General features: G+C 30.6%; 1 pseudogene; it reads left to right on the forward strand.

Moving 5' to 3' along the window:
* Positions 1-2,349: 2,349 nt before the first annotated feature.
* On the forward strand, positions 2,350-4,688 carry LOC126725074 (transcription factor MYB24-like; annotated as a pseudogene).
* The last annotated feature ends 7,477 nt before the right edge of the window (positions 4,689-12,165 follow it).

Consider the following 12,165-nt stretch of genomic DNA (forward strand, 5'->3'; position numbering starts at 1 on the left):
CATCGAATAATACTATTTTAATTTTTTTAAATTATAAATAACATGATAAAATAGTCCATATATTCCACAATGAATTAATAAAGTTTTAAAAATTCAACAATACGAAATTACCCTTAAAAAAATCTATAGAATATTAATCTACTTGCAGATCTATCAACATTCTCATCCACTGAGTTATTAGCCAAAAAAAATATTCTCATCCACTGTTAGCTTGATTTTTCCAATCCCATCCATCAATCAAAGCACAAAATCAAGTAGCAGTGGGTAAGAATTACGAGAAATTATTCACTTCTTCACGAGAATAACTAAAGGTAAGTAATAATTACTTATTAGGTTAAAAAGTTTAGGTACTTATAATGGACGGGTTGTATTACCTTCTCCAACGTACCTATTTTTGACTAAGATTTCACATCTTTTAAGCATGGGCCAACATGTACTTGATTCCTTGCCATCATTGTTGAAAGATAAAACCCTTTAGCACAATAAAAAACGTGCCAAGATACATTAATTGGTTAATATATTTTAATTCGACTGCGTTGGATTGCGTTTCTCACAAACTATTTTTAGTCTCAGAATTATTGTATTGGGAATATTCTGATATAGTAATAAATTCTATTTTCAAAAAGATAAACTCAAATAACATATAGGAGTAGTAGAATTGTCAAATCCATAGAATATTAATCCCTAAAACATATTCTGAACTTCAAAATTGAGTTAGAATCATTAGATCATACCTATAATAATTGTTAATCAGAGAGAATAGAATTTGCATGTAGGCAAGAGTTTTTGTACCTCAATGGCATAGTTCATTCATGTTTATTCACTTTTATTAGGAGAATTGTGATTTGAATATCCTCTCATACATGGTTTGTAACTACAGTATTAAATTATCAACAACAAAAAATGTAAATACATAAATTACAAGCAATTATCAAAAGTAATCTAATTATTGAGGTAGCAATAAGCAATTAAATGATGAAGTACTGAATTCACATTTGGATTTGTAATATTTAATTTATATAATAAAATAGATCAATTTTAAATAGAGATGGTCCTATATATCATAAGTAATGTGAGACTAACCCTGTAGGTTTGAAGTTCTTTTCCTTTTTTTGCCTAAGTAAAAAAATTATTTTTAAAATTGAGTGGATGGAGTTAGAGTACTCCTTTTGGGAACATTTGGGATTATACCTGTAAATGCCTTCGTCAGTTTCTAGAGCTTATACATTAATCACTTTACATGTTGCCATATAAAAGAGATTTCATTGATATCATTGAAAATGAATAATAACATTGAGAGTAAAAACAACTTATTTAAATTACATGGCCGAAGCATTTATGTAAGACCAAGTTTTTATTAAAATATAATATTATGGTAAATAATTAGGATAATAATTTTTATTTTAAGTTTAACCCTTCGATAGTAGAATTTTAATTGAAGTACTTTTTAAAATGATTTGAAAATTTTGTAATAGAAATTGTAGTAAAAGTTTAAATTAATTTAAAATAATTAATGAAATGTACTTATTCTTTAAAATTTTAATTGAAATATTTTAAAAAAATTAGAACATCTTAAAGAGAATTTCAAATTTTTGAAAATTTTGTAATAGATATAATAGTAAATGAATAAATTAATTTAAATTAAATGATGAAACTTTTTTTTTTTTTTGAAATTCGTAAATAATAAAATTTTAATTGAATTGTTTTAATTTTTAATTTTTTTTTATTAATGTCACTTAGAGTAATCTATCTTAGTAATTCGTGAGAACATGTTCTTTTATAGGTGTGTGGAACAAAGAGAAAATGATTGTATATATGACAAAAAGCATCTGCTTAGAGTAATAATCACATGCTGTTCATTGGAGACAAAATATATTATTTAGACTAGTATATGGCATGATATAATGATACCCCAAAAAGTATTCTTTCTTCAATACGAAGGGAGATCTAGCTACTTAGTACCTAGCTAGCATTGAGACAAATTAAGGACTGCGCTTGAGAAAACTTTTTCACTAAAGCCAAAGTTTTGGGAATTTTTCTAGTTCAATAGCCAATCATGAAATCCTGATTTAGATCATATTATGATATTACCACTCCCATGCAATCACAACCGATCAAACAATCAGAGCTCAAAATCTCATTATTGCCCATACTCAATAAGTCCAATCTAGATGGTAAAGCGTCCACAATCACATATTTTCATCCCAAAAAATGTGTTTGCTTGATCAAGAATCCTAGATGTGTCCAAAGTGGGACATATAAAAGGACCCACCACCATGCAGGTGTGACACGAGCACAAGCTAGTCCAAACACTGAGCAAACAAAGAAGGATCCGATCCTTTATAAGCAATACAGCTCTTAATGGATGATAGTGCAGGTTTTAGCCCTTTGCTACAAACCCTAACTGGGCCACCATAGTACAGCTCTTACATTAAATTCATAGCCTCAGTGTTCTCAGTACTCACACTTCCAAATCGCTCATTTCGTTGTTCTCTTCTGTTTTCACGCGGTTACTACTCTTTCACTTCTTTTCTTTTTTTCTTTTTTTTTGGTTTTTGGGGTTTTTTTTGGGTGTAAAACAAGTGTAACCTCTCCTACCTAGGGCTAGACCTAGTGCGGCCTTTCTTTACATTTCTTTTCTCTCTCTCTCTCTCTCTCTCTCTCTCTCTCTCTCTCTCTCTCTCTCTCTGATTTTTTGCGTCTTTTTAAACTTATTCCTCAGTACTTATTTATGATCTATCATTGGCTGCACTAACACTGCTTTTAGAGAGAAAGATGGGACATCACTCGTGCTGTAACAAGCAGAAGGTGAAGAGAGGACTATGGTCACCAGAGGAAGATGAGAAACTCATCAACTACATTTCAAACTATGGCCATGGTTGCTGGAGCTCTGTCCCAAAACTTGCTGGTAACAGTATCACTTCTCTCTCTCTCTCTCTCTCTCATTTCATTTGCACTAGCTTTCATGCGTTCCTATATACTATTGTTTCTCAATTGTTCTTTTTTATATCTTTTTGTTGTATGGTTTCTATGAAGCAGGCCTGCAGAGATGTGGAAAGAGCTGCAGACTAAGATGGATAAATTATCTCAGACCTGACTTAAAACGTGGGAGTTTCTCTCCCCAAGAAGCAGCCCTCATCATTGAACTTCATGGCATTCTAGGAAACAAGTAAGATCCTTTTTTTTTTTTTTTTTTTTTAATGCTAAAGTTTTTTTTTATTCAAAATAGAATTTCTACTCTAACATGATCTAAATATATATATGTGTGTAAAGCTCTCTTTTGAAAACTTGAACCCCAACTCTTATCCTCCACAAACACTTATATTTGTGGAATAACCACTGCACTAAAAGTGCGATGATTAAATACTAAAGTTATTACTAATTATACTATGAAAACTTTACAAATCGACCTAACAATTGATTAGTACCATCTATAACGTAATAAATAATTTTTCTTTTACTTTTTTTTACTATATTTAACAGTTGACAACTTAATTTATAAATTTCTTGCAGTAAAGTTTATAATATCCTTAATATTATCTTCTTCTTTTTTTCTTCTTCATATCATTATTAGTCTTATCATCACCCCCCATTATGTATGTCATTTTTTCATGCAAAAGGGAACTTTTTATTTTTGGACAGGTGGGCTCAAATAGCCAAGCACCTACCAGGGAGAACCGATAATGAAGTCAAGAACTTTTGGAATTCAAGCATAAAGAAGAAGCTGATTTCTCATGATGTTCCTACCATTGCCACCTATCCTGATATGCACTACAATGGTAACAACGAGGAAGGTTTTTTCTCTCTAAATGTAAACCCTAATTGGATCCTAAGCTCTCAACAAGACCAGCTATACCTTCCCACTCCAACCCCAATGTTGCAAGGCTTTGATCATGGTGATCTTAAATTAGAGCAAACCAATTATGGTGCCAATTTGGTTCAATTTCCACCCCCTATGGCACCACCATCAAATTCTTCTTCTTATGACCCACTATGGTCATTAGGCTATCAACCTGATGGACAATTTGATCCTAATCAAGAACATCAAAATTTCAGCACTAGTGGAGCAACACAACATTATATTGGTGATAAACTTATTGGTCCAAGTATCTCGGCACCACATTATGATGAGGATCCATTAACATCCATGATTCCAAAACCTTGTGAGGAGATTATCAGTGGTAATTGTTGTGGCATGTTTTGCTCATGTGCTTCACAAGACCATGACCCACTTGCTAGAGTACTCCCATATTTTCCAGCTGGTTGTAATTATCCACATGATACACAAGTGCCCAATAATCATATGGAGTACATGGATGCCATCATGTCATCATCATCATCATATTCATCAGCTTCATCATTGTCACCATTATCAAGCGGCCAATTTGTCACAAACTCTAATCTTCGTTCAAGCTGGGAGACATAGACATGCTACTCTGTTGGAGTTTGGTTCTGTCTATTAATTGTTGGATCTATAATCTGATACAATGCATTTATTTCTAGTTATGTGCACAAGACATAAGTGAAACTTCTTTAGAAAACATAATGTTTCTATAGCTAAAGTGAGTAACGTTGGCTGAAGTTCAAAAAATATGTGTAGGTTATTCAAGTTTGTCAACTTAATTAATATATTGTATGAGTTCCGACTTCCTAGTGAACTACTCGATATTTGTAGTTGTTCCCTTTGTTCATCCCAAAATAAATGAGAGTTCGTAATTCAGCGAGATAAATAAATAAATAAATTAATTAATTAAATAATTAAAAAGCAAGAGTTGTAAATGATACATACTTCAATAAAATAAGATAATGTGAAAATTTCTTCAAGATGGATTCATGTTTCAACAAATGGCCGGGTTTTTTAAATGAATAGATTTTTTTTTTAATATAAAGAAAATCTCATATATTTTGTAATTGTGTCCAAAAAAAATACTCCACTTTTTCTGGGACCGGAATCGGTCCCTTAACGTACCTTAGTACGTACCTGGTTTCATCATAATTTTCCAATTCCAAGAATGAGGGCTCTCTCTCTCTCTCTTTTTCCCGAGATTGGTGGGTGAATACAACATGCAAAGACAATTCCACACACTCCATAGTCAACGTCCAGGCAAGAAAGCTCTTGATAAACTGATAGTCAATTAAGGGGTACTGCCGGATAAGATCGTACCATTCATTATTGAAAGCATACAGAAAGTTAATTCATCTGATTATGGAGGAAAGTTAGAGATATAATAATTCTTTAATCCTCAATCCTCAGAGGTTTGTCAATCGTATGGTTTCCTATATATGGAACTTCTGCTAATCAATTTTGAGGGATTAACACGTGTTCAGGTGTTCATGGTGCAGTTTTGGTTAATTTTTGTCACCTCACCACATCTTAGTTTTGCGGTCATATGTGTGATTTAGCCAGATTTAGACTAGAACACTTTTCAAGATTTTGGACTGTATTACTCCGTCTAAAGCTAGTTTTTCCTCTGTTTTGGGCTAATTTTTAAAATATTGGACTAGTTTTTTTTTTTGGCTGATTAAGAGTTATTCAACAAGTTTTTAAGTGTGAAAGACCTAATCTTTTATATTTTAAAAATCAAGTGATCAACACCTAGTTCATATAATAAATATTTAACATAAAATGCAAACTGCACCACACCGCAAGGTGCATTATAATTATTTGATTTTGCTAGTAGTTTTGGATGTCGGTTTACGTGTGGTCCTAGTGGTTTTGTGAACGCCTTCATGTTTATTTATTTGTATTAATGAGAACCATAATAATAAAATAATAAACATGATAAGGAGAAAAAGAGAAGACGAAAATTATAATAATAATTAAATGATAATTGTAAATGTTGTTATTCTTATATATATTTTTAAGTTTGAATTTAGACTCTATTCTATGTTTAACATTCTATTAGAATCTTGTTATATCATAGTTCATTAAATTGTAAATGTTATTATTCTAATATATATTTTTAGTTGAATTTAGACTCTATTCTATATTTAACATTCTATTAGAATCTTGTTATATCATAGTTCATTAAATGGTAGAATAGATAGACAAAACATTATAAAAAAAAAAAAAAAAATCATAATATGTTATATTTTTTGGTGCTCCGCACAAGTTATTGACTAGTAATAATAATAATAACAACAAAAAGAGTGAAGGTTAGCTTAGATAAGGGTGTACATGAGTTGGGTTTGAGGTATTTTCAACTCAATCCACTCAAGCTAATTAATCTCCTCGAGTTGAGAAACTAACAACCCAATGGGGGTTTGATTTGATAGTAATACCAACACCCATTCTAATAACCCAACTTTGTAAAAATGAAATCTTAAAATAAAAATAAAAAATATTAACAAATCTAAAGTAAGTCTCAAAATTCAAAATAAATCGAACTAACAAATTTAAATAACATATATTTTAAAAACTATTAATAGCATTGGTTGGATCGCGTTACTTTGATTAAAAATCTCGCCAACACAAACCAGCCCAACTCAATCTCCAAAACAAAAAGTTAATAGAACACAACCCAATCCATCAACCCATAAAAAGCCAATCTAAGCCATCGGGTTGGGTGGGTTGGATTGAATTGCGTTGAGTTCGAGGGTTGAATGCACATCCCTAATTTTTAAAAATTGTTTTATATGGACTACATATGAGACTATTGCGAGCCTTGTTTGGTTAATGCTCCATTTGTTAATTTGTTTGTAAGATATTTTCTAGAAAACATTTTTTGCATTTTCAAGTGTTTGTTTCATTGTAAAATTTAGTCAAACAAAAAAACTTTTTTCGTTAATTGGAAAACTCTTTGTAAAAATTTGAAAAATGTTTTACATCAAATTTTTATGTAAAATGTTTTCCAAAACTCACTACAACCCACCCACACCCTCCACCCTCCCTTCTCTCTTGTAGAGACCGATGGGGCTCTAACTAATGAGCGAGCAACATTAACAAAGGTGATCGATGAAGTCTCTAGCATCGATCTCAGGCTTAAACATGGAGGCATTTCGCGGTTTTGGAGTTTATTGGTGATTGGCCTAGGGCATTTCACAGCTTTGAAGTTCACTGGCAATGGGTGGATCTCATGGTGGTTGTCAACATTGGGATTTTTAGGGGTGATTTTAATATCTATTTCAATGTGTGTGATGTTATTTTGATCTTGGGTGTTATTTGATTTTTTTGGAGCATTTTCAAGAACACAACCTAACACTAAAAAAGAAAATATTTTCACTGAAAGTATTTTACATCAAAAAATATTTTACAACGAAACAATTGGAGTGCAAATTTCTTGTCCTTTCCCTATATCTTTATTGAATATATTAGTTTTAATAACCGTAGCTTTTGTAATTGTAACTATTGGAAAAATGGATGGATGAGAAAATGAATAAAAAATTTAAAAAAAAAAAAACTAATTAAATTAAGATATGTATTATTAATGAAATGAATAGAGCCTAATTAAATTAAGATGCATTTTATTAAAGGGTCTGTTTAGAATCTGTTTATTTTACTGAAACTGAAAACTTTTTGCTAAAAGTACTGTAGATAAAAGTAAAAGTTAGTTGAAATAATGCAGTGGAACCTATGAATAGTACCAAAAGTGTAATGATTCCATAAATAGTAGCAAAAATAAGCTGAATAGTAAAATAAACTGACAAAATTAATTATGCCAAAAAGACACTAAATGGGAAAATATCAACATTTTCAAAATTCATAAAATTTAAAATTATATATAAAAGAAAAAATATTAATTTAGAATATTACACAAATTATAAATCAATAAATAAATAAATAAAATCTCTTGTTATATAAAAGAGTTCCTCCTTGCTAAGCAACAACAACATAAAAAGAAAATGTATTAAATAATAGTGTTCTTTCACCCTTAAACATATATTAGGACAAAGTTTTTTTGACTGGTTGCCTGATGGAATCCATCAGGAAACCAGTCAAAAAAACTATTAAGCTATTAAAAAAATATTTTCATCCTTAAAACAAAGTGTGTGTATATATATATATATATATATATATTAAATAATAGCCAATCACATCTAGCAACAGTGCACAAACTTTACGAAACCATAAACAAAAGGCAAACACAATTGAGAGCAAAATGGATGTACACAAGTTTGGGTTCAATGCTCCTATGCATTGGACCCAAGCCTTGCCTGAGATAAACACAGTTGAGAGCTAGGAATTGTCCAGAAACTTCAAGAATCAAAAGTTGTAATTGCTTTCAAATATATGGTGAAAAGTTAAAGTAAGCTACTAAGAAAGAGATTGCCGACACTGCCATCTTCATTAATCCCCCCCTCTTCTTAAATTATTTTGGGTTTGTGATTTTTTTTTTTTTTTTTCCTGAAATTGAAGCTTGATAAATATAAATGGCTTTGTTAATATTTGAATTGAGAGCATCATGTGGAGAACGTGAGCTTCTATTTTGGTTGAATGAGATTTGATTTGTGTTTGTAGTAGAATTGTCTAGGATCGTGATCCTACGTGTACCGAAAATCTAGCATCCAATACTACTCCAACTATATTATAGGAATTATAATGATTTACACTCCAATCAGGATCAATTTTGCAATCTAGAATAGTAGGATCTTATGATATGATATGGATCTCAGTTTTGATAAGCATGAATTACATTAAGCTATTTATTCATCTTATTTAGTTTATGCACAACATTTATAAATTTTTTTTTTTTTTAGGTATAAATGTAAAATCATGCTTATCAAAATCATAAGATTGTAAGATCCTATAATGCTAGATTGTCAAATCAATCTAGATTAGATTATAATCATTATAACCATATAGTTAGAGAAAGATCGCATGTCAAATCATGGGATCGCATAAGATCATGATCCTAGGTCAATCCAAGACGATTCTACTACAAGCTCAAATAAAATCTCATTAAGGAAAAATAGAAACTTGTTCTCCACATGATGCTCTCAAATCAAATGTTGCCAAATCCATTTACAGTTATCAAGCATCAATTTCAGAAAAATAAGTAAATAACATTATAAAAAAAATCACTAACTCAAAAATAATAATAATAATAATAATAATAAAGAAGAAAGTCGGATTAACAACGATGGCAGTGTCAACAATCTCTTTCTGCATGTCTACTCTTTGCTCTTTTCCCCAGTGCATTGCTTGCTTCACTTTTCACCAGATCTTTGAGAGTAATTACGACTTTCGATTCCTGAAACTTCTGGCCCAGCTATTGGCTATTCCTAGCTCTCAATTGTGTTTATCTTGGGCAAGGCTTGGGTCTAATGCATAGAAACACTGGACCCAAGCCATGTCCATTTATCTCAACCTTTTTGCCTTTTGTTTGTAGTTTAATAAAGTTTGTACGCTGTTACTAGACCTTATAGGCTATTAGTTGTTTAATATTTTGCCTTTAATGATGAAAACTATTTTTCAATATATACTTTGCCTTTAATGATGACAACTATTGTTTAATAGATCGAAGAGGCTATTGTTTAAAGCTTCTTTTTAAGGTTGAAAACTACCGTTTAATAGCTTTTTGACTACTTGCCTGATGGATCATCGAGGAACCTAACGTGGATGAAAGAAGAGAACACTATTATTTAATATATTTGTCTTTTTGATTTTTTTTTTTTTTTTTTTTTCGTTGGGTTTAGCAGGAGGAATTCTTTTATACACTAGAAGGAAAACATAAGAGTAACTCTCTCTTTTTTTTGGAATTAAAAAAATAAGAGGTTTATATATATATATATATATATATAGTGTAATCTAAACTAAAATTTTCTTTTATTTTCTTATTTTATATATGATTTAAAATTTGTTTTTTGAAGTTTGAAAAAGGTGATCCTTGCTCATTTACTAATTAATAATTTAGAATAATAATTATTGACTCCCTATTAATTTTTTTTATATATATAAATATTTCTTTAGTTAGTAGAGATATAGGGTATAAAAATCGTATTATGTTTAATTTATCTCTCTTTTTTAATAATTATTTACATCATTTTTATTTAAGTAAAAATTTAGGGAAAGTGGAATTTTACCATTCTCAATCTAATCCATGAGGCCCTTCCACTGATTTTATGTAAAATCTCGATTTTAACAACACCTAATATAAGAGCATTCACAACAAAGTTTCTAAAAATTTACTGTAACTTTTAGCAACTCAAAAAATTATTTTATTTATTTTAAAATTTTAACATCACACTTTTACAATACACCAACATCAAATACTCTTTTTTTTTTTTTTTTTTTTACCATTTCATTTAAAATCATATAAACACCTCATTAAAATAATATTAAAAAAAAAAAAAAAAAAAAAAAAGAGCCACCACAAAAATTTATAGCATCTAGCCACAACCACTTTCACCACCAGCCACAACCAGCATCGTGGCAACCACAACCCACTACAAAAAGAAAAAAATAAATAAAACAAAATAAAAACCCATACCACTAGCCATTGCCACCATAACCACCAGTACTACAACAATCACAACCCATCGTAGAAGGAAAGAAAAAAAAAATCACCACTAGCCACAACAACCCACCATCACAACCACAACCACAACTCATTGCCATAGCCAACCCCACCAGAAAAATCAACCGCCACCACCACCACAGCTACCAAACCGCCTTATGATGAACACACACAAAAACAAAAACCCAAAGAAATGGTGAGATAGAGTTATAGAGGAGAAAGGAGACAGAAGAAAAGGAAGAGGTTGAGAAAGAGAGTCACGAGAGAGAAAGAAAGAAAGAATTTAATAAAAAAATATTAGCAACTTGCTATAATAAGTAACCTCTACAATAACCTGGTACAACTTACTGTAGAGTGGCAGGTTACTGTAGCAAGTTGCTAAAATTTTGACTTGAGTGCCACTTAATAAAGGGTAAGCTATTTTAACACCTCTATTATGAATGCTCTAATTATACTTTTACTTAGCTAATTTTTTAAGTTCAATAGGCTAGTGAAAATAAGCTCTTACAAACGACCACTCAATCTAATAAGAGATGTGAGATGAAAATGAATCATTATTTTGTGTTAGAAATATAACAGTGAATAAACAAGTTTGATTTAGTAAATAATATCTCAAATAATTAGCAAGAATGTAAATTGCATAAATAGAAAATAAAGAAAAGAGTTTAGGAACAATCTATCACAATATTATAGAATTATGCAAAGAGTAGTGTAAAAAGTTTATTCGTGTCACCCTCGGTGCAATTGGTTATATTAATTAGCTGAATAGCTCCCCAAGCTTAGATTATAGAATCGAGCTTCATGATGAATACACTTTCACTCGCAGAGGTTTAAGAACAACCCTATAATGCATTGCCATTCTTTAATTTAACAAATATAAATTGTAGAAAAATACATGGGAGAGAAACAGAACATAAATTTAGTGTCTGGAAATATATAGCAAAAGAAATATGATAGGAAAGTGTGTTATGATAAACATTATATTGGTTATTGACGAAAATAATAGTCTATAGTTATTGGTTACTAATAACACAAATGTCCAATGGCTAGTTTATTTATAAATGCCCAATGGCTAGTTTATCCATAATTGCCCAATGGCTAATCACCCACGAATGCCCAGCGACTAATTACCCAAAAATGCCAAAGAAAGAGAGAAAAATAAAAGTGTTTCGAACGTATACCCACACCAACATTTTGAAATATTTTTATATTTTCTGCATTTCCTTTTTTTTTTTTTTTAAGTAATACAAAACAAAGCTTCTACTTTTAATGTGGGTTAATGTGTTCATAGTGGTTCACAATAATCTCCATGTTCCCGAAATGATTAAGTGTCATGTTTTCGTGGTCGGCTAGCTGTGCCATCATCCGTCAATTTCATCCTTGTACATATATTCGTTATTCGTTATAAAGCATTAAAGCATTAAGCATGAACCTCAATCGTTATCCTTCCCAGCAGGAGAATGTATTTTATACATTGGAAATTGCAACATCCCTCACACAATAAAACAATGTGTGGATGAGAACCACAATGGGGGGACGCATATACATTTTAAATAATATTTCTTGGGTCACAGACTCACAATAAGAACAAAATATATTATTCTATATCTTTTAAGTATATTTGTTAGTCATTTCATTGGGATGAAATTATTTGAACTTTGAAGAGAAGATTTGAACTTCAGTTTTTAGTTTAAAATTTTGAATAATT

Source organism: Quercus robur, chromosome 5 (genome assembly GCF_932294415.1).
Source record: "Quercus robur chromosome 5, dhQueRobu3.1, whole genome shotgun sequence".
Classification (NCBI taxonomy): domain Eukaryota; kingdom Viridiplantae; phylum Streptophyta; class Magnoliopsida; order Fagales; family Fagaceae; genus Quercus; species Quercus robur.